General features: G+C 38.7%; 1 protein-coding gene across 4 annotated transcripts in view; it reads right to left on the bottom strand.

Moving 5' to 3' along the window:
• Positions 1-26916, bottom strand: part of HMGA2 (high mobility group AT-hook 2) — a 141122-nt gene that overhangs the window by 52982 nt on the left and 61224 nt on the right. The gene's annotated exons all lie outside the window — the stretch shown is intronic.

The raw sequence follows: 26916 nt of genomic DNA, 5'->3' as shown, positions 1-26916 counted from the left end.
CACAGTTTAGACTTGTGAAAACTGTGGGCCAGAGACAAAGAGAGACTCATCCGGTAAATAGCTGATGGAGCTATGGCTTGACATTAAATCCAGGAAGAGATTCCAAATCCAGGATTCTTTCCAGAATCATAACCTATGTTTTCAAACACATTCTGAGGGTTGGCTGTCTGTGAACAACACCTCCTCAGGTTGAATCACTTATAACTGCTAAATAAAACTGATAATTCAGCATGAACAGGACAATGCGAAGGACCCAAGTATCCAGGACTCCCCCGCCACTCTACAGATTGGAGGAAATGAGTTTCAGAAGGGTTCTAGACAGAGCAGAAAGCAAGGTCTAGAAGCTTTTGTTCTTTATTTTGCTGAGGCCCACTTCGAAGAATGCTCCCAGGAGACATTATTTCTTTCATTTGCATATTCATTCATTCATTTATTTAAATTTAAAATACATGAGGTCACACTTTTTGGCCTATTTTTGCAGCACTGAAAATTTTTAAAGCTGTGCACTTAATGAAGAAATAAATGACAGAATATAAAAATATATCAAGTTCACTTTAACATAAAAAATTTGATTAGCTTACCAAAATAATATGCATAAATTTAAAACTTTCATATTTATTATCTACCTGAAGAATCATTCTGTGAAGTGTGGTAAGGGTTGCAAACTATTGGGTGTTTGGGGATTGTAAAGAGAACATAAACAGAAAGACTAGTGGAAAGATATAGTTAATATAGTATCTAAATCAGGGATCACCAGCCTGAAGTTCTGACACTAGAACTTCCATACAATGTGTTATCTATAAGTGAAGATATAGCCAGATCCATCGAGAGTAGACTTTTAGTACAGAGATGCCACTGTCATAGTTTCATTTCTGTTTGGCCATGCTTGTAACGTAATTTTTAGAATGGAATTGTTAATAAACATACAGTTAAATGTGGTGAACCCCACATCCTGGAGATTCAACAGTACTGACCATTTACCATGGTAAGTTCTTATTTCTACACGGATGCCCTGGCTCTGTGTGTGCATAAGGGGCACTTAGAGTATAAAGGGTCTCATCATCTCGGGTATGACAAGAAAGACCAAAAGGGATCCCAAATGTAATGCCGTTTGGTATTGATGAAAATTCTAATGACCGAGTGCTCATTAGGAAGATTGGCTTTCGGAATAAGCCGTGTTCGTGGAATCGAACATGCTAAGGGAGTAGAAGAAATGGACAACTTACAGCATATGACCGGGCCTTGCTTCCTGGATCTTAATCTTGCTGTCATCACACAGCTTTCCTTGGAATCCTGCCAAGCAATGTGCCAGCAGAGAAGCTGCTCTGTTGAGCAGAGGATGTGGATGCTAACTACCCTATCACCTGTTTCCGGGGAAGACTGAAAGCATATTAAGGTTTTTAGAAGGATGATCCTCTCAACAACCAGCCCATTATTAAGCTATCTTCTTATCTAAAAACTAACTTTAAAGTCAAGTGGTAGAGATGGTTCATCTGTTATCCCAATCTTTGAATATCTATTTTTCTAACAACAAAGACCAGCTGCTCCCTGCCTCCAACACTTGAATCTAGAGGCATCTTCTAAAATTTGCTTGTTCCTTAAATGCTAATGTAAGTCATCAAAGTATACCAACTGAGTTGGATACACGGAGTGTCGTTTTGAAATAAATAGTTCTATTGTTCGATATCAGCTTTTAAGATTAGAAAAGGTCCTCTGCGTATCTGAAGCCTTATTTCTTAATATTGTTCCTCTCGAAGATCTTGTCCATTGCTGCAGAATCTGTGGGGGCTCTAATGCTGAAAGGACAAAGGTGAATAGGAGAATGGGGTGGAAGGAAGCTAAATACCAGCTCTCTCTACCGCTGGCATTCAACAACTACTAATTGCTACTAACCTGTCTATACAGTTCAAAAACTTGAATTTGAGCCTTTGAATTCAGTCAACCCTTGGAACAAAGGGTATTTAGCCTTTTTTTTTTTTTTTTTTTTAAATAAAGGAAAAGGAAACATATAAGAAACCAAAAGAAAACCATGGAGATGCACATTTCAGTTAAAGTTGGACAGGACTCCAAGAACTAATAAGATGTTTTAAAAATAAAAAAAAGGAGAAAACTGTGAAAAGTGTCCAAAGGTCTAGTACCCCAAGTTCCTACCAGAAGATGTCATGAACACTCAGGGACCACAGACACTGAACAGAGAGAAATGCATGCAGGAGCAAAGGAAAAACAGCAAAATCTTATGTAGAATTATGAACTACATGTGTTTATATTCATCGCTAAAGATACAGAACATCTTACTCAATAATCTATAAAACGGGGACAATAGAGCGTATGTTGTAGGCATGAGGAGTGAGTACGATGTAAAGATTTTTAAGTAAGACATAAAAGATTTAATGCAGTACCTTGGTCAACAGTGACTATTGTTCATGACTGCAATGTTAGTCTTTGAGAGAATACTCGGATTATAGAACAAAAAAGAAAAAGACCTGGAGAAGGTATCTCCTCTTGGTGATGGGGACCTGTTTCATGAGAATGGCTAGGCAATGACTGAATTAAGAGACTGAGCAGAAGCCCCTTCCCTTGACTAAGGGCAGAGACAGAAGCATGTTTTCAGCTGTGGCTGAGTAAAAATGAGTGTAAGAACCACCTGGAACACAAAGAGGGGAGGCGGACAGGAGCCTCGTCTTCATTGCTTTGGTCTTTAGTGCCTCTAGTTTTTTTTTCTCTAGTATACGCTCTCACTCCTTCCTTCCTCTCTACCTCTTTTCAATATATCCTCTTTTGTGCTGTTAGCTTTATTTCCCCTTTTTACTGGTCCTAGTGAAAGTGTTCTGTACATTCAACATTCAAGATGATATGCATGCAGCCATCTCCTAAGAGAGGACTACGTGAGCCCAATTGGTCACTGAGGGTGTGAATGTGGAAGCCAGAGTTCTCCACCTGAACAGCTGGGTTTGCATGTGTTTTCCTCCACAGGCTTAAAATATAACATCTTGGTCCTCTAAGCAGGGGATAAAACTGTGTTCAATGGATTTACAGAGATGAGGTTATATCTCCATATTCATGCCCGTGGATGTGCTGTTCCTACATTCACATCTATATAGGCAAAAAAGAGGCAAAGATATCAGGTTTGAAGCTTGATGGTTTTTGGTTAAATTAGGTCAAAACTCCCTATTTTTCTTCATCATCCTTTTTTTTGTTTGTTGGTTAGTTGGTTTCTAAATAGACTCCTTCGGATAATGACATCTATTTCCCACTTCGCCCCTAGCTTTAGATATTTTTCATTCTCAAGTTAGCCTGAGAGAATAATAGGATTTCTAACTTTGTCTTCCCTATGACTGAAAAATTCAAAATATGCCTGTAAAATGATTAAAATTAGGGATGCTAAATATGCCTGTAAAATGATTAAAATTAGGGATGCTAAATATTCCACATTACAGGAATAAATCGGAGATAAAAAAAAAAAAAAAGAAGGCAATCCGTAGTTTAAATTTCCTGCCTGCAGGGCACACTACACCTTACATCCTTTTAAATTCCACAGGTAATATAATTTATATTAAATGGGGCAGGTCCCAGCAGAAATTTGTGCTGGCGCCAGACAAAACAATTACTTTGATGTGCACTTTTGAAAGTATTGTGGCTCCCAGGTATGGGACTTACATACAAACAGTAGAGATTTAGATGTACTTTCTGTTATTAAAATTACTACATTGCTAATGTGTGATTATTGAGCGTAATAAGCAAATTAAAGGTAATCTATTTACTTTTTAAAAGTTAGATCAACAGTTAGAAAGTAAGAAAAATTAAAGTCAGACAGTCTCATAGTTGGCTAAGCTACAATTTCCTAGAAAAGAAAGCAAAACAAATCTTCTGCCAGCGGATGTGTTCAGAAGTAAGCCTTTTTAAGATGATGGTAGGATATATGTTGTAAAGGTAATTATAGTGGAATTCAGGTGGGGTCAAAGTAGATCAAGATTAGAGTTTTGTAACAAAAAAAAGCCTTTTGCCGTAGTTGACCACATTGCAGAAACTCCTCAATCTATATGGGAGTTGGGTTGCAAAAGTCTGCTTGTGAATTGACTATCAGGAAAGCAGAATAAACTTACTAAAATTACAATGGTTAAAAACATAGGCATCTATGAAGTCCCCATTAGATGCCAAGGAAGATGTTAAAGATGAAACTTCCTTCAAGGAAGAAATAGATGCATAAACAAATAATTTTAACACGGTGCACTAAAATAGCTGTGGATAAACGAAGAAAGTACCAATACTTCCCAGCAACAACTGCAGACATATGTAGCTCATTTTGAAATTGTAAAAAGGTTAATAATAAAGAGAAAGGCAAAGGAAAAAAAGGAAAGGATGTGAAGGGAAATATCTAGAAGACAAGTGAATGAGACTTTGAAGAGATGAGGAAAAATCTAGAGATGCTGGAATGTATGAATAAGAAATCACACCGAGTAGAACAGACAGACTGGAGAATAGAACTACAATACGTGTGTGAGATATGCCGAGCTAAGGAGAACGACTCATGCCAACAGTTCCCCGTGCCTGTTCCCAAGCGGCAAGGGGAAACCCAGCCTGTATACAGGCTGCCCTTCACATGTAATGGCTGTTTGACAGTCAGGTACGAGTAATGTAAAGTGTGCTTTCCATGCAATACCATAACTCACCATGAAAATAAGCTAATCTTCAACAAAATTATACCAAACTTAGGCAAATTCTTGGTCCACTTGATTGTCTAATTTGACCTTCTTTTCTCCACAGTGTGTGGTTTCCCCTAAATGCTTAATTGGCAGACTCTATGGATATCTCAATTTTATTTAAAGGACACAGATTTGAGTAATTAAGTGTGAAGAGGCAGTCAAGCTACCTTTGTAATGGCTGAAAAGCAACGGTACAGCTGAAATGGACTGCCAAAATGAAACTCAGGTCACACAGTTGTTGAAACCACCCAGAAGCAGTAGAAGGACTGGAAATTATGTTGGAAACCTAATTACATCATTACTATCCAGTGCAGCTGCTTAATCCCATGTCTACCACTTCCCAGAACCACGCGGCCACAACAGGATTGTTACCTAGAAACATCCTTACTGGAAATATTAAGCACTTGTCCAATAATTTCCTGTTAATCACCAATTTCCCTAAATGTTGGCTTGTGTGCCTTGTAAGTGGCCACTCTATCTTTCAGTTCTCTATTCTCAAATCGCTGTCATTGATGAAGAACTCCCCAAAGAATAGGCCTCCCAGGTCCTTCCAAAGAGGGGCACAGACTCCTCTCTGAATTGCTCTTTCATGCTAGTTAATTGATCATTGAGTGATCCCCTAACTTTGGACAAACACTGAGAGGCCCAGAACTCTCGGCGTATGACTCCATCAGAGCACTTTACCTCCCCACCCCCACTTTTTTTTCTGAGATGGAGTCTCTCGGTCTGTTGCCCAGGCTGTAATAGAGTGGTGTGATCTCGGTTCCCTGCAACCTCCACCTCCCTGGTTCAAGCAATTCTCCTGCCTCAGCCTCCTGAGTAGCTGGGATTACAGGCACGCATCACCACACCTGACTCATTTTTGTATTTTTTTTTTTCTTTTGGTAGAGACGGGGTTTCACCATATTGGCCAGGCTGGTCTCGAACTCCTGACCTCGTGATCTGCCTGCCTCGGCCTCCCAAAGTGCTGGGATTACAGACGTGAGCCACCGCACCTGGTAACCCCTTTTTATTGAAGTTAACAGTTCACATGCTTGGCTCCCACTCGTTTTCAGCTACAGGGAATGCCCATACACCTTTGCAGTCAAATGCTAGCCTCGCACAGGTCCTGGCACACTGGAGGTGATCAGTAATTGGAAAAGAAACCCATTTCCGCAGGGTCTTGATCTTTAATGTTTGTAGCTATTATGGCACTATATTTGATGCTGAACCTCCAGAATAACTATTAGACAAAAACATCAGCTGCTAAACTTGTAATATCTTATAAGCATGATTTCTGCCCTCAAAGAACATACAATCTAAACAAAGAACAATTTAAAAAACCTTAAAATCCTTACTCTACAGAACTTAATGTTCAGCATAATTTGTTATTTTTAACCTCTTTCTTTACGATCTTCTTCTCTAAGACCCTGTTTCTTTTCCCTTCTACCCTTCTAGTGGGTACCACTAGCTCTAATCAGCATCAAACAAAAATATCCCCAAGAGTATTCTATGAGTTGAACTAACTCACCACCCGGATTCTAAATGCTGATGGTAGGGAAGACTAGAGAGTCACCTTCTCGCTGAAGTATGGGAAGTGAAACAACATACTAGCAAGACATTTGTGCTTAGCTTTTTCCTTGTAAAGCTACAGAGAACATGAATAAACACAAAGATGTACCTAAACACTTATTAATGAATGTTGCTGGGCTACTGTGGACCCATTTCTGTAGAAATCAACCTTCAAGAGCTCACATAAAATGGCAACTAATCTGTATGCCCGTAAGATGCTATCATCAGAGGCACTGACCCCCCAAGTGACCCCTGACAGTCCCCTCACCTCTCCCACAAGACTTCCAAAGGAACACCCCTCCAGCCATTGTTATGTGTGACCTCACGGCAACTTCCCGACATGAGTTTAGCTGCAGGCTGATGTCTAAAAGTTCACGCACTATAAAAACTGGTTTATTGGATGCAAAAGAGAATTAGGACTTCAAAGACTCTTACTCTGTCAAATTAAATTAACATATGGAACAGCAACTAAGCTATGACTGGTATTCATAGCATCAGCTCTTTGGTAAGGCTCTGGCTGGTTTTTAATGCAGTTTGTTCACTGTTTTAAGTGAACTATTGCTGATCTATTCTGGTTACTTAGAAGAATATTTAATGACTTGGGAAACACAATATAATGTGAAGTGTAAAGAGCTGAATACAAAATTACACATAAGGTATAATCCATATATTCTGAATGAGACTCTATATTTAGCTTTTAAAGTTGTTTACTTCATAGATAAAAATTTACACTAAAATGTTAATATTTTAGTGTATAAGAAGATGTATTTATTTAGAATATATTAATATTCTAAATAAGAATATATTAATATTTTAGTGTATAAGAAGTAAATATAAATATTTCTTCTGAGTAGTAAGATTCAATAATTTTATTTTATTCCTTCAGCTTTTATGAATTATCCAAAATTTCCAAAGACAATGTATTAGTTTAAGATTATATGTATTTTCAAGGAAAGTATTTTTTAAAGAAAAATATTCCTTATGTAAGTAGAAGCATGCAAAGAGTACTGTGCATATACAGGGCAGGCACTGTCATGCACACTGTGTGGCTATCCTCAGAAGAAGTGGAGTCGAGTGACGACATGTCTGTGCCGTGGAGTTAGTGTCCACACACAGGTTTGGACATGAGGTATTTTATTTGTCTTCTGCTTTTTCTTTCTATTCCTCAACCTATAAAACTGTAATAATGAACAATGAAAATATTTAAATATTGGTAATTTTTTTTCCATTTTGTTTTTCTTCTGGAAGACAGCTTGGTTTCAAAATACAATGGAATCCCATTGAAGAAGCTTGATAAACACGTAAACAAAATTAAGCAGACTAAAGCATGAGAAACAGACAATATTCAACAATTTTTTTTACTTACAAAAACAGCAATTTCATTTGGTTTCACTGACTATATCAATATTGTTAATTATACAGAAAAATGCCCACTTTAGTATTCATCCTCATTTCCTGTTATATATGTGTATGTGTTTGTGATAAAGTCAATTTATTATAACCTACTCCCAAAATAATCAGAAAGCCACGCCTCCAAGAAATAAAAATTAGGACATGCATTTCAAAGACTGATATAAATGACTTTCTATTTATCTGCAATTAAAATAAATATATATATATATATATATTTTTTTTTTTTGATGGAGTCTTGCTCTGTTGCCTAGGCTGGAGTGCAGTGGTGCAATCTCGACTCATTGCAACCTCTGCCTCCCGGGTTCAAGCAATTCTCGTGCCTCAGCCTCCCGAGTAGCTGGGATTACAGGCGCTCGCCACCATGCCCAGCTAAATTTTGTATTTTTAGTAGAGATGGGGTTTCACCATGTTGGCTAGGCTGCTTTCGAACTTCTGACCTCAGGATCTGCCCGCCTCGGCCTCCCAAAGTGAAAAAAATTTTCACTCTCTACGGTTTCATTCTAATTTACGTAACCAAAAGCTGACTTGGCTGTAGAGTTATATATATGTAAGATGTTTAAGAGTTTTAAAATAAGTAATTAATATCATCAAACTAGCCAGAAATTTAATCTTCAAAATGTCAAAAAAATCATTGGAATCAATTAATAAACAGCGTCATTCAGAATCATCAAATCAACCAGTTGGGCATATCAGAACCATTCTCTTGCACCTTGTTTTATTCATTTATAAAACAGTAATACTTTAGTTGTAAAGTTATAGCAAAAAAATCAGTTAAAGAACAATTGCTAAGGAACTGGAGGAGGTGGCTTGTGCTGTCTTGATTCTGGATGCTTTCTACTGTGGAAAAACAAGATAGGTCACAATTCTATGTGGAAAGAGCATACCTGATAATTGTGTAGTGCTTGATATTAGAAGTGGTTTAAAAAATGAATTGCTCTGCAGCTTCAATTGTGAGATGAGTCTATAATCTAGAGGTAGATGAGACTGTGGTGCTTTGGTCACTCAATGAGCCAAGGGACACACTGGGTGGAAACAGTATGTCCAGACTCTAGGCCCAGCCTCGAAATCCACGAGTTAATTCTATGACGTTGAACAGATCTCTCAGAAGTCCCTGACCCAGGGCCTCTGGAATATGAAGCTAATGATTTAAAGTTCTCTCTAATTAACTGGTGCTTTACAAATTACTGTACAAATTCAAGATATTATCATTACTGTTCATGGATCACTACGTGATGCGTTTGATTTTGTTATTTACTACTACGTACTGGCAAATCCCCACCTCGCCCAAATAAAACATTTCCTCTTTATCTCCACTAGGAAATCAAGCGGCTCTAGGCCGTTATCATGAATGTAAATTTGCCAGTGTTGGGTCTTATTTCATTCCAGCAACAAAAATGGATGTTATCTCTTATCTGCTAGTTATCCACAGAAGCCTATTTCTCACCAATCAAAAAGCCGAAAGACCTAACATAACTCTGACTTCAGAAATCCTGTGATGGAATCTCTATTCTTCCTCAGAATGAAGAAGCACTACTCTTGGAACACAAACAGCCTCTGTAGGTCCATGGATACAGTGTTTGACAGGCCTGTCAGAAACATTTTGCTAACATTTAACCTAAAAAAAAAAATACTCACTGTGATGTCTCGAACCTTTAACTTGGATCCTTCTTACAGTGGCTCCTGTTTACTGGAGACCCTTGCTCTGCCCCCACCTCCCCAGCAATGTCTCAGTATGTTCATTCTGCTCTTGTGACTACAGTCTTTTTGGCTGTCCCTAAAAGGTAATTTTTTCCCCACTCAGATCCTTTTACTGTGAACCTATGCATTTCTCCAAAGTTTCCTAATAGTCTGCAATTTATGTTACTCAAACTGATGGCTGAAAAATCAATCAACTGATTTAAAATCCTACATGTCCCTTTATTTTCTAGCATACATTGGCCATATATACATTTAACTTTATGGCATTTGTTTTTAGGAACTGCTTTCGTGAAGTGACACAAGTTTCAGTCTTTTCAATCAGCAAAGCCATTAGTTTCAAATGTGTATTTGGTGGAGAATATATTTATATGTATATAAACACATTCTAGACCAGGACACAATGAAATATAAAGCAGCTGAAGGGAAATGGTATTCCCAGTGACATCTCATATCCTGGTGCTTGTTTCTTTAAACAAACAAACAAACAAACAAAACTAGGCAACATTTAGACCAATATATACAAATAATGTATTCTCTTTCTTCTTTTAGATCCTACTTTAGCTTGCTTTATTTTCTTTCTAATACTACTACTTGGTTTATATAACTATCTCACTCTACAAAATTTAGAAATAAAATTTTGAATTAGTACTGGTAAGTAGCACACTGATATTTTGTATGGGACAAGAGGAGAGTGAGGAAGTTGGAATTATCTTAGGCCACAGCGTGAGTTTCACAATTAAACCCTGTAGTATCAGCAGGTCAAAAATTTGCTTGTATCAGAGATGACTAATGACATCAGAATATGGTTCTTTACTTTCTTCTGAATGTAAAAAGATACCAAAACATACTGTCTGTTCCATTTCCTCATTTCTGGGCAGCTGTTTTCTCAGACTCTGCTATCTACTGCAGAAAATGGATCTGGCCATCCAGCTGTCACTTAGTTTTATTCTCACACTTGATGAAAGCATTTCCCCAGGCTCAGTGTCTGTTCAGTAATTTAAAGGAATATAATTTTTGATTGTTTTCTTTTTCAAGGGCTCTTGGGATAAAAGATTTTTTCAGAAAAGACACAGAATTTTTGAGTCAGAAAAACCTGAACTGAAATCTCATATTCATCATTGATTACCAGTATAATGTCTCATTTTTGTGTAAAATGAAGACATTATAACTGAGCTCACAGAGATTTTCAAAAGATAGTTTTGAGGAATGTGCCTGGTATAGAATGTGGCATATAACAGGTGTTCGATATTGTTTGTTTATTACTATCTACGGAAGACAAATTAAGATGATCAACGGTCTTCACAAATTCATGTCGATTCTCCTAAGAAACTTAGAATGGCTCTTTACCTATTTATTTGGAAAGAAAAACAACTCTTAAAAGTAGGATGATCCATATTAGAGCAAATGTTTAAGCTCAACCTGGGGAACAGGCACCAAGTCCTCCTTAAATCTGTGCAGAGCCCAGGACAAAGTTTTCTACATAGTTGTTTCTCAGAGAATAAACTCAGGAAAGTTTTTATAAAGTAAGTTAATCAACACCATTCATTTTTACTATATTTGAAAAACATTTCTATGGTTCTCACATAAAAGACTTCATTTTCACATACTTCAGAATATTATGTTGGTGGAGATCATGTTTCTTAGGCTTGTGTGTGTGTGTGTTTTATTTTGTTTGAAAAGTTCTGCTTGTGTCCTTCGAATAACAAGGATCTAAAAATAGGACTCAACAGAAAATTGTGGGGGATTTCTGAATTTACGTCATAAGGCATCCATTGTCTTCCATTACCTAGTAAATGTTTAATGTCAGGATCTTTGGGAGAAAAAACAATGTGTGCATATATACATATTCATAAGTTTATTATAAAATTTGTGATTTAAGGAATGTTTAGTAAACAATTGACAATTGATAATAAAACATGTAATACTGTTTTAAAATTCCATACACCTGTAACTTGTTTCACTTGCTATTTCTTGCAAAATTCAGTATCAGTTTTTGTAATTCGATTACCAACAACAGTGTCACAAAATCAGACAACAAACAAATGCTTGGTGACTATTCATTTCAGCAAAGAAACAGCTCATGTCATTAACAAATAAGTGCAGTTTCAACATGAACATTGGTTGATATTTTTCTTTACATCAGTAAGTAAAACCAAAGTGAAACAGTGAAGTCAGAACTTTACTCATTCATCAATAATGTGAGTGACTTCTTTGCTAAACTGGATGATAGTTTTTGAATACCCAAGGAATATTTCCTTAAATGTTTTATGCTATTTATAATGTAAAGGCTGCAGATATAACACTTTATTAAGTTTAACCTGCATTATTAAAATGTCCTCAATAATTTTTTAAAGTCTAGACAATCATCAAAACAATGTGTCAAGTCCTATTCGTAGCATTTGCCAATTTCTGTGGTGTAAATGCTCCTACCATGGTCAATTTCAGCTGCTAATGTGTCATCACTAAACACAGAGCTGGAAAGAAATGGGAGGTGGCACACCATTATGTAGTATTTCTCCACATAGATACAATAAACATAAATACCATCAAGAGCATATATAATAGTAAAGTCCAGAAGAATAACTTGGAAATGATGAGTTTTACACATTGACTGTTTTCAAACATAATTTATTTAATTATACATGTATATATGTTAATTTTCAGTAATGGCTGTGTTTAACAACCAGCTCCCAAACTTCCTAAAAATGTAACAGTTGGCTCCAACCTGCCTCCAGCACACAAACAAAATCTCCCTTAAAAACAATGGCCAGTTTGGGTATATTAAACTGGCCTATGGGTGTATTAAAGCCAGTCTGGCTTTATTAATTGAATTGAGTGAGTGTTCAGTAATTACCAGGGCTTCTACTACAAAGATTGGGCTCATTTTGTTCTTAAGTGGTCTTTTAGAGAACAGGAAAAAATAAAATTGTCCCTGTGGTCTCCATACCCCGCTCTGTGTATTCACTGCAGTCCACAGTGCTGGTCAGTCCCCTTTGATACACTTGGTCCTTGGCTAGAGGCTGCTGTGAGCTTGCTGTGGCTACTAAGAGGGAAAGTTAATGACACTTGTCTGGTTTCTACCTGAACCAGGTTCAAGATTTGGGTCTGGTTAAGTTCTGCTCTCTGGCATTCAGCTATGCCGTGACCTAGGAACAGATTCTACCTTGCTTGAAAACACCCTGAAAAGGAGTCCAGGGGAGAAGTAAAACTAACAACAAGCTTCTTGGAATAGTAGCATGCCATTTAGTCCTGTAAGATGCAGTATTTTCATAACAAAATCTTCATGTACAAATTTAGAGTGCGTTAAGGCCCTCCTAGAGAATGCAGAGAAGCTGATCATTAGTGGCGTTTCTCTCTAATGGAGAGGTAGTTATGACTGAAATAATCCAAGGAGACCTCAATTTGAACAAATCGTTTTCACTGACTACAGAGTAAACATGACCTAATTTGCTTACAGCAGTTAGAAAAGCAATGCAAATTACATATACAAGATAATCTAAAATAATGAAGTCATTATAAGTATTAAAATATTACCCTATCCTATAAAGATTTTAAAACCACAAAATATTCAGATGATTGAGATGAAAGGTTTCCTTCCTCTTTTGATTTTATTATTCACTTAAATTCCCCGCATAGTTGTCTCAGTGTCTAACTTGAGTAGTAGAAAAACCCCAGGTGTCAGGAAACTAGTTAGGTGGCAAAAGTGCTGGCAGGTAAAATGTGATCCAGTAGTTTGGAACTAAAAATATCAGCTTTCCTAAGATGCAGTGGGATATCTGTAAATTAAAATGAAAACTATTCAGAGTTAAAAGAGCTTCAATTCTCTTCATAAAAATAACACGACCTGGGAAATAATCACTTTCTTCCTCAGAATATAAGATCCTAAAGGGTACAGACCATGGTAAAATGTCTAGAATGCAGAGCAGTCTAGAGTGAGTTAGGCTTTTCCTTAACCGACATTCAGAAAGCTGGCCAGAATGTTTCCAGTTCCTTTCCCAGGCCAGAATTCTTCTCATCCAGAGATAAACTTGATTCAAACCCTCATCCCCCTCTACTCCAGCCTTCTGCAATTCAGAAAACATCCTGCAATTATCATATCACAAGGCAGATTTTTCCTAAGTGTGCGTCCTGTGACAGATAGTAAGTAAGAAAGCCAGTGAAGTAATGGAGTGAATACTGAATCAGGGAGAAGGAGGATCGGAAGTCATTATGGGGGAAAAAAGTTAAATGTAGGTACTATAGAGAATAAATAAACATTGGAAAGAACTTGCTCCCAAATGTGTCATAAACTACAAGCTACGAAATATAAGGATATTTGGTAACATTCGGATGTTCAACTAAACTTTTCAGTTTTCATCTGTTCAGAAACACGAGTTATAAACCGACGAGAAGGTAAAATAGGATGAACACAGCCAGTGCCACTTGCCAGGCATCATTGGAAACTGACTCCATTGTCTTATAACACTAGAATCTCCCTGAGCCCCAGTTTCCTCATCTTTAAAATGGGAAATGGGAATAATCGTAACATGATTTGGCAGGGAGGCTAGGAGGATTAAGGATAATGTGAATCAAGTGCTGGACATAGCAGAGTTCATTGTATAGTGGCTACCACCAAGATTTTAGTAGATATAAAGGATATTTAAGCCCTTAAGGGCTGTTGAAAATGTACTATAACCATATATATGAAACATGTGAATATCAGATAACACCGATATTTTAAAATGCATGATATTTTCTTCATGGGGAAAAAAAACGATGCCCCGTTAGCACCTTTCCAGGACTGGGTAATGGGGCCCCGCAGGGAACACAAGCCACTGCAGATTTCCATTGAGGCTGGGAAGCTCCACCTTTCAAGTTGCAAAAGTCGTTGAAAGATCTGAACCCTGAGTTTATGATTTACAATATGTTATACTGAACAGATGATAACAAAAAGCATTAATCAAAAATCAAAACCTGAAAAAAGAAATGAATAAAGTGCTGCTCTACCAAAGGGAATGATTTTCTCTCCTCTTTGACTAGCTGTCAAACTTTTTCCCATCTGACTTACAGCACGTGGATATTTTAAAATGTACTGAGGTAGGGATTTGGGGACCATTAAATAGCATCACGAAACCTTGGCTAGACAGAAGCCTGGTGTCCTGTTTGTTATTTAGCTGGAGGCCGAAACTGATATTAAAATACCTACACTTAGCCCAGAAGTCATGTCAAAATTAAAATGAAGAATTGGCATCAGTGGTTGGCGGAAATAGGAGGGCACTGTGCTATCCCTTCCGATGGATGAATCATTTAACTTTGGTTTTTTTTTGTTTTTTTTTTTGAGATAGAGTTTTGCTCTTGTCACCTAGGCTGGTGGTGCAATGGTGCGATCTCAACCTCCACATTCTGGGTTCAAGTGATTTCTCTTGCCTCAGCCTCTCAAGTAGTTGGGATTACAACAGGGGCGTGCCACCATGCCCGGCTAATTTTTGTAATTTTAGTAGAGACAGGGTTTTACCACTTTGGCCGGTGTGGTCTCAAACTCCTGACCTCAGGTGATCTGCCCGCCTTGGCCTCCCAAAGTGCTGGGATTAGAGGCGAGAGCCACAGTGCTGGCCTTTCTTATTGCTTTAGGAGAAATAATAAGCACTGCTTTTCACCCACCCTCCCTTAACCTAACATTCCTTTTGACTTTTAAATCACTGCTCTGCACACTTGCTCACTCTGTGCTATCCCTAACTACTCCTTTTTGTCCTTTTGCCTGAGCCCCAGTATTCAGATGGAACATAAGAAAATACATGTTAAGTAAGTAGAATTACCTCTATCAGGATGCCTAATGTTCCACCTATTCCCAAATTACTTCACAGAGATTTCCGTTTAAAATAAGAAACTTTTTCCTTAATATTTTCAGAAACTTAAAAATAATGTCGTTAATATGATTGCAAGTTCTCTAGTTTGTACTGTCAGTTTCTTTTCATCAAAAAACAGTCTTATGCAACAGGGTGACTAATGTCAATAATAATTTAAGTGTATATTAAAAAATAACTAAGAGTATAACTGAATTGTTTGCAACACAAAGGATAAATGCTTGAGGTGATGAATACCTCATTTACTCCGATGTGATTATTAAGCATTGTATGCCTGCATCAAAATCTCTCACACACACCACAAATATGTACATGTACATACCCACAAAAATAAAAATTTTAAAAAAATAGTGTTCGTCACTTCTAATAATTAATTCTAATTTCACTTCTCCACTATTGCAGGAATCAGGTTTCAACTAATTTTTGTATTCTTTTTAGAAGCAAGTAGGATACAACAACAGTGACTGGAGTTACCCCATTCAGTCTGGCATTGATAACACAGTCAGGGATATACCATCACAGCAGCCACATGAAGTCAAATTATTGTGTTAAGTGTTTATTCCCACAGACTCATTCATCTCAACTACCAGATACTTTCAGTAATTAAATGCCAGCATGTAAGAAAGATCTCAAAATCAGATTCTTCATGCAGTGTTCTTCCAATGTTTAATCAATTAAGAAAACACAGACCTCCCCGCAGGCTGTGAAGCTACTGTAGATCAGATCAGTTTATAGAATCATCTTATGTTCAACAAAGGCTTTGCCATTGGCCATTGACTTATGAGTAGCAGCAAAGGTCAGAAGATCTGCTTCTAGAAATGGCCATGCTGCACACGCACACAAATGTGCATTTATAAAAAGAACAGGCAGAAGAGGAGGAAGAAGGAAAAAGCAGAGAGAGAGAGAGAAAGAGAGAGAAAGCACCACACTCCCCCCACAACAGCAGCTTTGTGATCCCTCTGGTAATGTTACCCGGTTTTGTTTATCATGAAAAGATCCCATTAATGCCTCAGCCCCATCAAACAGCAGACCAAGTCCATGAATGGCACCTATCAGAGCCCAGGGCAAATCCAATGATTAGAGGGAATTCGCCAAAGGGCCTTTGTAGCTGAGAAAAATGCCTACTCCAGAGAGGAATGCAGAAAATTCCTGGGAGCACAGGCCCTTCTTTGTTGGCAGTTGGGCGGTATTCTGGAGCAAATAAAGGGACAAAAATGGGATCTCAGATGCAACGAACATTTGAAGAAAATGGTTTTCAAAGACCTCCTTGAAACATTCCTTTTCAAAAACCCCCAAAACCATTACTCTGATAAGGATGAACTACAGAACTTCTACTCAAACCACCATTTTATAGTATTGCATAACCTTGGAGATTCTCAACAGGAATATAGTTTTATTTAGTTCTCCTTTGTCCTGCTGAGTTTCCTGGTTAAACAGTAAGCCAAAGTTAAAACTTTACAGATAAGAAAACACACACATGCACACGCACTCCTCACTTACTCTCTTCAACTTTACTGACAGAATAAACTGAGATTTAGCATAACACAGAAGCATTAGGCAAGGAAATCAGAAAGCATATACTACTGAATCGAGTGTACTAGCCGTCCTTAGAGCGGAACAAAGCATAAAGAATAAGCTGAGCTATCACCATTATCCAAATATGCATACAACCAACTAAAAAGAAGTCTGCTAGGCAGACTAAGTAGGATAAAGAAGGTAAGTTAAGGCACAGGGACCCTAGACATCAGTAAGCTTTGCTTTCATCTACTTCTGTGCACAAGGAGGTATTTGTGTGCTGAAATCCCCTAACTAACATATGGCAAATATAACATGCCTATATTGTTTTTATTATACAAGAGCCGGGGTCTACCAGAGCATGCAAAAGGAATGCCAGGTCTACTATACCTCTTTAAGTATGTTTCCCAGAGAAACAAAATCTTTCAGTTTTCTCTGGTAGGAAAAAGCTGCCACAATAGAGAATGAATCAGAACCTTTAGGTACAATGGCTTTTAAAAACCTAAAGCCTTAGGTAATCATAAGGAAGGCATTTCGATACATCTGAGTTTCTCATTTTTCTCAAAAGGGTTTTTTTCCCCTTCTTAAGGCCCAAACAATTTTAATGACTTTTCTGCACAATGTGCCCCTAAGTGTAATACCTTTCCTCATAAATCTTGTTATAGACTTGCTTTATGTTCCATTTTAATGTTTGCTGGGTTGAGGGAGGAGCGAAGCAATAATCATGTAATTCTAGTTGAAGGTTTTCCTCCCCTTTCTCCTAGTCTGAAATCTAATAAAATATTATTTATTTGCATCTTTGGAGAGCTATTCACTAACATTTTTCAAAACTGTAGTAAAGTGGTTGCAAAGGTGGTGTCTTTATTGCTTTGCAAATGTTGTTCATTTTACAATTTGTTTTAAATGCCATTTTACTGGTACCGGTGGATTTACATTATAAAGCTGTATTAGGATGCTATTTGGGGTATACACAACAAATGCAAACCTTTGGACCGTGCTTCTCCTCACTCACTTCTTATTTGCCCATGTAATCATATAAAACACTTCTCCCAGACTTCCCTTCCAAATAATTGAGCATACATAATTGTGGGGTTATTGCATCACTGTTTATGGCCAACTTTGCCCTTTCTAAGAGTTACTCCAATAAGTCTCTACCTTGGGGTGTACTTCCATAAAGTTTATACATCTGTGCACCAAAAGGGAGAGGTCAACTTTACTTTTGCACCATTAAATGTACAGTTTTGCAAACACTAATGAATGCAATACTTTCTCAAATACACGATGGCTTGAAAAACAATTGCCATACTTTCTTGATGCATTTTGCAAATTTCCTCCTATGTCTGGACTGGAAAAGCTTTATTATTACAGTTCTTATGAATAAAATGCTTAGATTTGCCAATGTAAAAATGATCCATTTGAAAGAAATGTCCAGAGCAGAAATAAATTTAAGCACAAAACAAAATAAATGCTCTGAATGACCCTGATTCAGGATTCCCTATAAATGGAGTGTACTTCTCCACCACTATAGAGTTCTCTGAAATCCTGCCAGATGCATAAATCCTTGAAACATCTTCTAAAAGATAAGAATGAGCTTGGAAAATAGATCATCAAAGAAATATGCAGTGCCTATAAAATAAACCACACACATACACACACAATTTTCATTTACTAGATCCTCTTTCACAAATCTAGCAGATGGTAGAGTTTCAAAACTAAGTTTTTCAAATTGCAATCTGATTTTCTATTTAAAACAGAATCCTTAACATGTTAGAAAAAAAATGCGGTGGATATCATACAAACACCAGAGGCACACAACCAGGCTCACGATAAGTTGGCCAACGGAAGAAATGTATATAATTTAATCAGAACTGTGCACTCAAAAGCATAATACCAATTGTTAGCTAGACAAGTTTTTACTCCCCTCTATGTATCATTTCTTTATAGTACTACAATCTACAAAAAAAAAAATTGAATTAAAAAATATCATCACAAACACTCTTCTTCAGCCAGTGACATTTTCAAGTGCTCTGAGCCATACCAAACAGGAGAAGGAACAGCTACCCACATGAAGGCTCTACTCTAAATACAATGGGAAAGTGAAACATCAGTTTTGCCTTTTCTCCTCTTAGAGGATTCAAACTATCCTAATATCCTTCAGTTCCATCCTTATCTCCCAAAATTAGACGAATTAAACTTTGCAACTTAGTTGCTTAACTCTTAGAATAAAGCTCATTTTGACCTCTTTACCAGTAGCGATTCACCCCCTGAAATGCAGGACAGCTCTAAACCTTGAAGGTGGCAGTCGAACACAAGAGGGTTCTCATCAGCCGCTACCTCTGAAACCCTACAATGTTCGCCAAGGATGAAAAATCTCCAACAAGGAGGTGGTTTCAAAAACCAGTCCTGGTCTGCATCCATTTGCAAATACTAATAGAGAGGTAGATTCAATGCTACCTTAAAAAATTTTCACATTTGAAACTTGGACCCTCAGGAAGAAAAAGAAAACCACTTTGAAGAAACAGAAACTAAACAGATGAGGTGGTTTGTTCTTTTAGCATGTATCCATTTGGTCTTGTTGAATTCTGGAGTACCCTGTCATGGCAGATCTTGTCATTAAACTAAACGCCTTAGGTTTTAGCTGTGACCACACAGGGGTGAGGAGACAGTAGATGTTGCTATGAACAAAATGGGTCTTGCTGCAACCCTTAAAGGTCCTCCTGTACTAACAGCAATTAGAGAGTTGAGCTGTAATTTCACCCTCCTTCATGCAGGACCTTGTCTCCCCTTCCACAGGAAACGGGGGCTGAGTCAGTGGGGCATGACTATAATAGGAGCCTGTGACCGGGGTGCAGTGTAGCCATCAGTATAAATCTGTCATAGACACGCTCACAGAGGAAGAGGGACTTCCATACACTGCCGTCTTTACACTTTTTGATGCAGATACAGATTTATGACACACGGGAAGCAGAGAGTCTTTGAGCCAGAGGGGCTCTGTGAATCAAGGCCATTTTGTAGGTTTCCGCCGCTTGAAAGAGCTACACATTTCTAATTGTGCTTAAAGTCAGCCCCCTTCCAGCCCCAGGAGGCAGCACCATTTGGTTGAAATAAAACTGAGGACTTTTCTCAACAGCTGGCCAGCTCTAGTTTTAAGTTTTAACAACAGGATGAATGGATTGAGGACGGCTGAAGGCATCAGAAAGTGTTATGCCAGACTTTTAGGGACTCTTCCTGACGACCCAGTTCCCATGGATCAGATTTGCTCGGAGATGACAAACTCTACTTTGAAGGGTCCCTTTGCTTTCACCCAACACAGATGACTCTTTCACCAAGATACTTAAAAGCGATCCAACTGAGACCTTACAAAAATGTCTAACAAGTTTCAGGCAAGAAAAGAAAAGAAAAGAAAAAAAAAAGAGTCTGCTAGGAGTAAATGAAAAACCTGCCCAGAGTTGGTGTTAATTAATTAAAAACACAATTTCAAAGCATCCCTAATAGAAGACTTCCTCCATGCAGCCAGTATCTGATTCAGGGAGTGACTCAAGCAGTAAAATCACAGTTGGGACGACTCTCGTGGTGCTGGCAGGCCAAGTTCAATATTTTCCCTGTGAGGCATGCCTGTACTATAAAAAGAATGTGATGTTTGAAAATGAGTGTCTCTGCTCTGTGTGCTGGCATTAAAAGTCTCTCCTAGCCCTCCTGCCACATTTTGAGAGTACAGTATGAATCACAATCATGTGACGAGCACCTCCTTGCCAAATTCTTTCATGCTGCTACCACGGTATGTTCCCTCTTAGGTTTTTGCCAGCAGCCTCTGTCCTCCAGCCAAGACCATCAGAGTGAGCGTCGGCGCAGAGGCAGAGCATTCCGGTCCAGATTCACCAGCGAGAAGACAAGGCAGCGCATTATTGTACAAACTGTAATCTCTGAATTGACTAAGTGAGCAGGAAGGGACAAAAGTCAGCTAAGAGATGCAGCAAACAGGCTGCCAAGAGAGGATGAAACACATAGAAAGAGGGATTGACCTTTGGAGGGTAGCCTCTGTTGTGCTGGGCACGGGACTAGGCTCTTTAAACTCATGCTTTTATTTAATACTCCTGAGAAATGATCACTAGTACTATGAGTGAGGAAACTGAGACCCACAGTTATTAGATAAGTCACTTGCTGCAGCCACGCAGCACAGGGCAGCAGAGTTGGGGCTGGAACCCAAGCTAGTGTCCTGTCTCTTCTCTCTCTATTCTGCCACTTCTGATTCTGCAGCTCAAACTTGGAGAAGCCGGGAAAACTGCTCTTCTCCCATCTTGGGTATTTTAATATTTACGCAACTCTCTTAACTAGCACTGTGCATCATGTCACTTTCAACAATACATGTTGATGAACCATTTGTCAGCCAGATTAACAGCCGTAGGACCAATCTTACACAGCCATGACCACAGAACCCACCCCCAAGCCTAACTGTCTTCCCCAAATGCTGCCCCAGGGTCACAATGGGAACTGGGAGAGTGTGTGGAGGAAAATATTATTGTAGTTCAACACCATGAATCACTACTGATGGAACCACTCAAAGTTTATCCCCTACTTACATCTGCATTTCCTTTGTGTTCATTTATTGCTGTGGTTAACTACAGATTAATCGACTTGCCAGTTTTCTGGCTGAGCCTCCTGTAAGCCTAGCACTGTCTGGCCCCTAAGAAGCAGAAATGGATCATGAAACCAGAAAGCTCCCTAGAGTTACAATGCTTATTTATCCCAGTCTTCCTAAATGGCCTGGTAGGTACAAGGGTTTGGAATCAAAACAGGGTTAGAGCGGCTGAGTTTCTATACTTTACATTAAAAAGTCAACTGGTTCCAATCGATGGAAGAGGAGCTAAGGGAAGAAATGGAAGGCTCAATTCACATATAAGAATATATTGAAGAAGTGGGCTGGGAGCTATTGCTCACGTCTATAATCCCAGCACTTTGGGAGGCCGAGGCAGGCAGATCACTTGAGGTCAGGAGACCGAGATTAGCCTGGCCGACAAGGTGACACAGTGAAACCCTGTCTCTACAAAAAATACAAAAACAGCCGGGTATGGTGATGTGTGCCTGGGACCCCAGCTACTCAGGAGGCTAAGGCAGGAGAATCGCTGGAACCAGGAGGCGGAGGTTGCAGTGAGCCGAGACTGCGCCACTGCACTTCAGCCTGGGTGACAGAGTGAGACTCCATCTCAAAAAAAAAAAAAAAAAAAGAATATACTGAAGAAGCAGTAAAATAGTCCTCTCAATCTCAGCTTAACCCAAGAAGGACTTCCATTTCATGGAGTTCAGATCTATCTGAAAGCTGGGTATGTGTGTGTGGGGGGTTGTGAGGGAGAACAATGCTGATTTTCATGGCATATACAGCTTGCTTGAGTCAACTGTGTAATACAGACAAAACAAAAAAAAACAAAACAAAAGATATACCTTAGGCAACATTATAGAAATATATTAAATAGTATTCAGGATAATATTAGATGATGATCTTGCTCTTCTTTACGTTGATCAAATCACAAGAATATATTAATGAAAGATTAAACTTTTTAATTTTTAAAAAACTAAAAGCTAAGACCTGTTAATTTATTCAGTCCATCATTCATCCAACAAGCATAAATTGTTGAGGAATATGTCTCAGGTGCTGTGGTAAGGGCTAGACATGCAAAGAGACATAAAACATGGTCTCTGTCCTGTTGAGTTGAGTATATGGGGATAACACAATGTTTTAAATAGTGGCCTATTTAAATGGCTATACTTAAATAGTGGGCTGAACTTGGTAACCACTAACTTTGTGGCATAATGATTTTCAGGACTTGGGCAACTCTCATTTTGCTTAGTGTTTTGCTGATAAAATTAGCCCAGAGGAATTTGTAAGGTTCTTTGCTATTTTGGTACTCTGTGAGTTGACAATGTTGTTGTTGTGTAGGACCATTTTTGTAGCAATTATAGAAGAAATACAAGTGGGTAAGAATTAGGAGGAAGACGGCCTGGATTGTCTCTTTTTTTTTTTTTTTTTTTGAGATGGAGTCTCCCTCTGTCACCCAGGCTGGAGTGCAGTGGAGCGATCTTGGCTCACTGCAAGCTCCACCTCCCGGGTTCACGCCTCCCGTGTAGCTGGGACTACAGGCGCCTGCCACCAAGCCCGGATAATTTTTTTTTTTTTTTTGTATTTTTAGTAGAGACGGAGTTTCACCGTGTTAACCAGGATGATCTCGATCTCCTGATCTCGTGATCCGCCCGTCTCGGCCTCCCAAAGTGCTGGGATTACAGGCGTGAGCCGCCGCGCCCAGCCTGGATTGTCTTTACAGAATAAGACAGAAGAACTTTTCAGACTGATTTCCATGTGAGTGGGGCTAGGATGTAGGGAGAAATAGGAAGTGGAACAGTACAATTCTGAAGCCAGCCTGCCCTGCCTGGCTCTTTCATTCATCAGCGGTTGAGTCCTGCAGCAGATGACTTTACCTTATTGTGCCTTGGTTTGTTAATCAGTGAAATAAGGATGATAACAGTGTCTACCTCACTGAGTTACTGTGAGAAAGAAATAAGATAGTCCTCACAACAGCCCTGATACGTACTTTCCCATGACATAAACCACTTTCAAACTAAGGTTTGTCAACAATTCCTCACCTACCTACCTCTTTAAAGTCAAAGCCCAATTCACTCACCATTCTGCCAAGCTGGAATATTCTATCTTATTCCTTGTTGGCCTTGTGTACTGTGTTTTCGGTGAGCATTCTTGGAATGGCAACTTTCTAGAATATTCACTTATTAAAAATCTGTGGGTGTATATATATATAGGCATATTTACCTATTAGGTATGTATTTACTATATATTAACTAAAAGGGTCCTCTGTGCACATCTACATCTAAGCATTCCTGGTTCAGTTAAGGTCACTTTGTTGGAAAAGATAAGGAACAAATGGCAAATAACACTGGCAGCTCGTGGTATGCTGAAGTTTGATTTGTAGGAAAAAGCCTTTTTCTTTTCTGGGACTTGAGGAGAACAAATAGTGATCCTGTATTAATTCCAAAAATGAGTCTTACCAAAAGCCAAATGAAAGCAATCTTAAATATCTAGTTGAACATTGGACAAAGGTCATAAAGTTTAGGAGATTAAAATGGGCACAACTAATATTTCTTTTAAGAAACATTTAATACTTTGGATAATTTTTGTGGATAAGAGTAGGGTGATGATGAAATTTAACAGTATAATAAAACAAAGTATCAAGCATATATCCTTCCTCCTAGTGTGGGCACAGAAGGCAGCTGATTATTGGTGGAAAGTGCAGGCTCGAAGTTAGATGGGCTGAGTATGGTGCACCTCTAATGGGAGGGTGGTCCCTGGGTCCCTATGTCATCATTGTCATAAGAGTTAGCACACCATGGGCACTCTATTCCTATTGGATGAATGAGTCTATTAGTCAAAGATAGTTTTATTTGAAAGTTTCTTTTCTTTTCTTTCTTTCTTTTCTTTTCTTTTTTTTTTTTTTTGAGACTGATTCTCACTCTGCCTCCCAGGCTGGAGTGCGGTGGCAACGTCTTGGCTAGTTGCCACCTCCACCTCCTGGTTTCAAGCAATTATCGTGCCTCAGCCTCCCGAGTAGCTGGGATTACAGGCGCACACCACCGTGTCCAGCTAACTTTTGTATTTTTAGTAGAGGCAGGGTTTCACCATGTTGGCCAGGCTGGTCTCAAACTCCTGACCTCAAGTGATTCACCTGCCTTGGCCTCCGAAAGTGCTGGGATTACAGGCGTGAGCCACCACGCCCAGTAGGTTTGAAGGTTTCTTTTTCAGAACATATTTGTGTCTCCCCAACTCATAAACTATATCCTATGTTCCCAAACCACCATGGAAAGAGGATTCATAATCTCGGAAACACCAATGGCTAGGGTGTGTGTGTGTGTGTGTGTGTGTGTGTGTGTGTGTGTGTATGAGAGAGATGGAGAGGAAATTCTAATAGAAAACTTAATGGGGTCATCTAAAGACACATTAATGCCTTGGAGTGATGGCAAGGAAGGGGCAATTAGATTAACAAACTCAAATGTTGTTGTCATTGCTTTTTTTTTTTTTTTAATTTACCTGTGGCAGGCTAATATTGATTAGTAAGGTATCTTACTGTAAAGCTCCTAATGACGCAACTCCAAAGAATCCTTAATATTTAATTATTTTAATTATAGAAGGTAAGATTTAACTATTGTTCTTCAAGATTTTTAGGATTTTACAAATCCTAAGTGCAATTTTTTTTTTTTTTTTTTTTTTTTGGAGATGGAGTGCAATGGCGCGATCTCGGCTCACTGCAACCTCTGCCTCCTGGGTTCAAGTGATTTTCCTGCCTCAGCCTCCCGAGTTGCTGAGACTACAGACTCGCACCACCATGCCCAGCTAATTTTTGTATATTTTTAGTAGAGATGGAGTTTCACTATGTTGGCCAGGCTGGTCTCAAACTCCTGACCTCAAGTGATCCACTGGCCTCAGCCTCCCAAAGTACTGGGATTACAGGTACACGCCACCACACCAGGCTAATTTTTGTATTTTTGGTAGAGATGAGAGTTTGCCATGTTGCCAGGCTGGTTTCGAACTCCTGACCTCAGGTAATCCACCCACCTCGGCCTCCTAAAGTGCTGGGATTACAGGTGTGAAGCACTGTGCCTGGCCTAAGTATAAAATATTTTTCTTAATCCTCTTCCATATGGTGACTCATTGGAATGCCAACTCGAAAAAGAATAGCCAAGGTAAGTTTTCATTGCCTTCATTGAACTAGCCTTAGGCCAAGTCATCAGACTCTTTCGTCTTTGAAATGCCTCACTAAAATATCATCCATTTTATGAGGAGGGGAGGTCAGCGTTTGTGTAATGAACTCTTTATAGAAAAGGCATCATTTAAATTGCCAAGTAGAGTTAGGTGATTGGCTTTCTACATTTTTGGGCCATGAAGAACAGGCATTTCTTTCTAAATTAGCTCAGTCATTAATCCCAAGAATTTCATAACCTGTAGTTCAAGTCTTGCTTACTTATTAAGGGAAACTGAGGAAAGCAATGAATGAAACAGAAAATGTGGAATTCTACAGACTGTGCCTTCAAAAAGCAAGAGTATGTTCAAGATAAGACAGAGTGAAAGTGACCGCTGTGGGTTGGGTCTTGGCTGGTGGGTTGAGAAGCTTTGTCTGGAAATTTCTCTGGAACTCAATGGTCTGGCCTGGTTTGATTCACACCTCCTTCCTCGAATACCTCTGTGTTGTCTTTTAGCTCACGTCCTTCTCAGTAATTCCCTGCAAGAATGATGAATCAAAAGAAAAGGAGGAAACAGGGACTAAGGGTGACAGGGAGTCCCTACTCTTAAGTGAAATGTGAGCTTGAAAGCAGTTTAAGAACAGTCCGGTCTAAATTCCATTCAGTCTCCTAACCTCTTAAATCTGTGTATCATTTAGTCAATGAACAGTTTTTAAGAATGGTGAAAATAAAGCAACATATATAATATATATGTAAACCAAGTTTTCAAAGTCTGATCTTTTTCTTGATTCAGTTTAACCTAGTAATTTTTTTGTAAGTGAAAGCAAGTTTATTAGGAAAGTAAAGGAATAAAAGAATGGCTACTCCATAGGCAGAGCAACAGCTTGGGCTGCTGGACTAAGGATACTTAAAGTTATTTCTTGATTATATGCTAAACAAGAGGGTGGATTATTCATGTGTTTTCCAGGAAAGCAGTGGGCAATTCCCAGAACTGAGGGTTCCTCCCCATTTAACCGAGTAATTTGCCTCAAAACAAAACAAAATTTCATGGCATATTTGATATCATCAGCTCAAATATCAAAATAATTTTGAAAATCTGACTCTCAAATTAAAGTCACTGGTCATAAAAATCTTTTCTTATCATTGTTGTTATTATTATTATTTGGACAAAAATTTGGGGAGAGGCAGCCTATCTTAAAATCACTTTTACAAAAGGCAAATGGCTTGAGATACGTGGCATGTGCTGTCAGGTGCATGAGCAATCCTGCTGCCACCAAGTCAACCATTTTCCAACATGCTATTTGTTCCCAGGAACTGCACACATTCCAGATGCTATCACCAGGGCTGCTAGTGCGCAAGAAAATAAGCAAATGAGACACACATTGGCTCATGTGGCAAATCACCGGGTTTGCCAAATGGAAAAGAACAAAAACTTAGAGGGGAAACATTTTGTT

This window comes from Papio anubis, chromosome 9 (genome assembly GCF_008728515.1).
Source record: "Papio anubis isolate 15944 chromosome 9, Panubis1.0, whole genome shotgun sequence".
NCBI classification, from domain to species: Eukaryota; Metazoa; Chordata; class Mammalia; order Primates; family Cercopithecidae; genus Papio; species Papio anubis.
The sequence above is the reverse complement of the archived record's forward strand: the minus strand, read 5'-3'. Positions and strand labels throughout refer to the sequence as shown.